General features: G+C 41.3%; 1 long non-coding RNA gene across 1 annotated transcript; it reads left to right on the plus strand.

The window, feature by feature from the left end:
- The first annotated feature begins 3,467 nt into the window (after nt 1-3,467).
- LOC138979200 (uncharacterized) lies at nt 3,468-4,548 on the plus strand. Its single transcript, XR_011459930.1, has 3 exons — nt 3,468-3,533; nt 3,823-3,864; nt 4,395-4,548. It is a non-coding gene; the product is annotated as an uncharacterized lncRNA (long non-coding RNA).
- The last annotated feature ends 361 nt before the right edge of the window (nt 4,549-4,909 follow it).

Consider the following 4,909-nt stretch of genomic DNA (forward strand, 5'->3'; position numbering starts at 1 on the left):
GCTGCTCAACACACAATCAGGCACGCAAGCGTCCAATCAACCACCAAAACACACACACACACATGCAAGCACACACACACACACACACACACACACACACACAAACATATATATATATACATAGACGCACACCACAGAAACATTGTCACACAAACACATATTCAAAGACATATAAACACACAATAAACACTCTCGCACACACACACACATTAAACACACACACACGAACACACACACACACAGAGATAGACACACACCCACACACGCGCGCGCACACACACTACCGGAATGTTATGCCACAGAACAGACATCTGACTTTTGCGGTCATGCAGCACACAGGGCTAAAACCAACAAAAAAGAGAAAAACCTGAAAGGCTAGAGTCCACGGCGGCAGGGAAATCTGGGGGGCAACGCCCCCCAGAACCTGAGGCCTTTTTACATTTTGTCAAGTTTTGACTTATTGTTTTAACATTAACGGGGAATCGAGACGAGGGTCGTGGTGGTGTGTGTAAGTGTATGTGTGTGTGTTTGTAGAGCGATTTAGAGAAAACTACTGGACGGATCTTCATGAAATTTCACAAACATCCCCAGACGTGTGTTTTCATTTCTTAGATAAATGTCTTTGATGACGTCATATCCGTCTTTTTGTGAAGTTGAGGCAGCGCTGTCACGCCCTTATTTGTTCAATCAAATTGATTGAAATGTTGGTCAAGCAATCTCGACAAAGTCTAAAGTATGGGATTGATTTCAGCTTGGCAGCGTAAATATTAGTCAATTAGTTTGCTCATTAAATTTGTCATCAAAATCGATTTTTCACCAACAGATTTAACAAGAAAATCAAATGCTTTATACGACTCTCCTTCGTCATGTCCATGAGTTTTGTAAGTCTCAAAAGGAGGATTCCACTACTTTTGACCCCCCCCCCCCCTCCAAAAAAAATATATTGCTCCAGCTTTATAAAATAATGCTCAAGAAAACGTTCACGTCCAAATGATTGAAACAAACTTGATCCTTATGTGACCTGTATCAATCCATTCACCACTAAGAATATTTCACAAATTCAAACCAATTGCCACCTTCCCATCACCATCACAAGCCAAACATACTCATAATATTACTATTTTAGTCCTACGGCAGGGAAATAACCCCTTGAAAAATACCTCGGAAAATGTTTTAATGGTTTTGGGTAGTTTAATTCGTGAAGTTTAAAAATCCGCAGGATGACATCTTTAAATCCTTGAACAAATTGAGAAAAAATTAATTATAGGAAAATTAGCAAATGTTGATTTTTGTTGTTTAGACACAAAAGGCATTCCATAGAAAAAAGGGCTGGAATGGCGTCATGGGGGCCCGGGTAGCTCAGGTGGTAGAGCACTGGACTTGTGATCGAAAGGTCGCTGGTTCGAATCCGTGCCGGGACGGACACGGGTCAACTTTATGTGCAGACCCAGAGACGGTATCCATCTCCCACCCCCGTGTCACCACAATGGCACGTTAAAGATCTTGGTCATTCTACCATAAGTGCAGATGGCTGATACCACCTAAACACGCATACATCAAAAGCCGTGAGGGCGTAAAAACTCAAATCGTATAAACCAATTCATGTCCAATATTCACGACTTTTTTCCGTGACCTTTCGTATTTCATGGGGGCTGCCATTTTGGTTTTGATGCGCTTCCTTTTCCGGTTTACGTATTTTCCGGTTTAACATAGCATTTGCGTTTTTTTGTCAGAAGAGTGAAATTTGGTTATGAAGGAAGTCAAGTCCGCCATTACCTGCAACCTCAGTTGAGTGTTTACTTTGAACTTAAACTTGAACCGTAACAGTGTGTAGCCAGTTCGCAAGACCTGTTCATCTTCCTACCAGTTCCAACTGTTGTTATCAATGGGTCGCGCAGCTGGAGGAAGTGTTTATTTTCATTTGGAGCCCAACTTCAGTTCAAAACCAGTCAAGAACTGGCCTTGACATTCGTTTGGAACTTAGTTCAACGAGTATTTTCTCGAACGTAACTTTTGACCCAGCTGGTTGGCATCATGAATTAGACGTACACCGGCAGTTATAAATCATGTTGTGCAAAAGACTGTAAAGAAGTAGAAAATTGTGGAAAATCGGGAATGCTTTCTCAGTTTGTGCACCCTGGCAACATTCATCAGGAAAAAAACTGCATATGCCTTCCTCTGCAAAACAAAAGTCGCGCGAAGAATGCTGAACGGGCAGCGACGACTAGCTGTTCTTCTTCAAAGTAATAAACTACCCCCCAAACCCTGCAAGTTTGTGCGATTTACTTTGTGGACATGAAGCCAGCAGAGGACTCAGGAATGCCCACTTAATTCCTTGATTTTACTTCCGTCACAAGAACTAAAAGAACATTCAATGTTCGTTAAATCTGTGGATCAAGTGACTCTAGAAGCGGAGGAAATGAAAATCACCGGCAGATCTGTACAAGATGTTGAATTCTGCCAGGGAAACCAGTGATGTTCCGAGGCTTCGGTCATCGGTCATAGACCGATTTAGGTTGTAAAATGACCGATTGCAAACACCTCTGTCCCGTCAAATGTCCGATCCGATCGCGAAGTCAGCGGTCATTGTCCGATAGTATTACGTCTAGAGCGGTCACTGCAAGAAGAATCTGTACAAACTGAAGTATCAAACCCCGTTAAAACGAGTTCGAATCGGGGTCTACTTGAACTTCAATTTTCACTCTCGGTCGAACAATAACACAAGGGACGCAACTCTCGACCGAACAATATTACAAGAGCCACAACTCTCGCTACTTTTGACAGCGACACTTTACTTCCGCCGCCACATTTCTGCAAAGATGCCGCCGAAGAAAAAGGTTTGCGTGGGAAAAGGGCAGACACTTTTGAGTGGCTTTTTTTTTAAAAAAGGACGACACGGACAGTCAAGTTGCAGGGCCTTCGGCCCCGTCGGAGACTGAAGCCTCAGAAGGTGAGCCAATAGATCTACAACCTCAGGAAGAGACGCAAGAAACGAAAGTAGCTGTTCAAGCTCACTGAAAATGATCACGCGTGACATTCTGAAGTGTGTGAAAGATCACTTGTCACTTGTGACATTAATTCTGAAGCAGTGTGTGTGTGTGTGTGTGTGTGTGTGTGTGTGTGTGTGTGTGTGTGTGTGTGTGTGTGTGTATGTGTGTGTGTGTGTGTGTGTCAGTGCGTGTGTGAAAGATCACTTATGACATTCTGAAGCATGTGTTTGTGTGTGTGAAAGTAACCCTATACCTACTGAACACTGTTGCATTTAAAATATTAAAATAAATTTGGAACTGTTCAGTTTTTATTTGCCTTTATTCATATATTCTCAGTCATCTAAAAAGGTTAGGTGCCATGATTGGTTCGCTTGATCTGAATGTCCTATTGTTTTTTTGTAGTCAGGACATGATGTCCTATTAGTTTTTTGATTCAGGACATTTTGTCCTGTTGCCCTCCAGTCCTAGGAACATCACTGGAAACGAAGCCGCTGTCACGGCAGAGAAGTCTCCGCCTACGAAAGTCGGTAGATCTAGAGCAAGGTAAACATACGTTTTTCAACGCTTGTTCACAAACACACACACACGTACACAAACACACACACGCTCACACCATCACACACACACTTATGAAAGAGATGGAACAGCTGATCGAGTGATGACAATGTTGATTGATAAGTATTTTTTGGTGCGGTGAACTTGAGGCAATATTGTTCTATCAATCCAACAATATATTTTACACTTTCACCCCAGAAATGAAGCACGTGTACACATATTGAACAAAAGAACCATTTTAAGCTTCCATTGGTATTGTTTCCTCTTTTTTTTGCAGACATGTTGGCAGGAAGTGAGTGTTTCACCCCACTCTTGCAAGGTAGGTTGATCACTGATGACAAGTTCTGATTGTTTTTCCTTTTTAATATTAAACGGATGACAATCCGTACTCTGCAGATGGATCTAACCGAGATGGATCTAACCGATACACGGAAGCAACATTGGGAACACACTGTTATTCAGTCTGTGAATAGTTCATGTGTGAGGGGTATTACTGCAAGTACGTTCACTAATGTAGAGAAATAATTTTGGACTCAAACTTCAAGTTAAATTGTTTCTGCTGTCAGAGCCATCTTTCTGAAGGAACAATATTTTACATGCCACTGGATTGTTGTATATTCCTTATTTTGCAATGACAGGCTCAGCTTTCATTTGATTGTAATGTGTTTCTTATTTGAAGCTTTGTAGTTTGTATCATAAAAGCTCTGTAGAAGTGTTGCACTTGTTTTGCAGACTGCATTAGGCGTGGTAGCTATTGCACCTCCCCCCCACCCCACCTATTTATCTAACACACCCACCCACACACATACACAGGGTGCTGACAAAGGATCTTTTTCTATTCTCCTTCAGGCCATCGCTTAATTTCTTGCAGACTGAGGAGCAGAGGACGTTTGAGCCGCTCCTAAACCTGAGGCACACAAGCCACAAGGTAAATAAGGTATCAGTATAAAAACAAATGTTTTCACTTTGATTTTTATCGCATCATTTTTTTTTAATTAAACTCTGTAAATTGTGGCAATTACACATTATGCTAATGTAACCGTGCGCCCATCTACTTTCCTCTTTCGTACTGAACTCAAACACTAAAGCAGACGACACAAGTTATATTACCCAGGTTCTTTTATTCCATACGATGAAATGGGGAAAATGTGGGATAACGGGGGTTTATCTTCAAATACAACTTTCACTGTATAGGACTAAACAACTTAAAAAAAAACCAATATTCTCACTCTTCATTCTAAAACTACATTCTTCCCCTAAAGATACCCTTTAAAACACGTCAAATCCTTTCCCCAAACTACACTCTACTCTAAATCCTCACTCTCAACTTTAATCCAAAAAAACACAATGAGACTCTAATTTAA

Source organism: Littorina saxatilis, linkage group LG10 (assembly GCF_037325665.1).
Source record: "Littorina saxatilis isolate snail1 linkage group LG10, US_GU_Lsax_2.0, whole genome shotgun sequence".
In the NCBI taxonomy this organism is placed as follows: Eukaryota; Metazoa; Mollusca; class Gastropoda; order Littorinimorpha; family Littorinidae; genus Littorina; species Littorina saxatilis.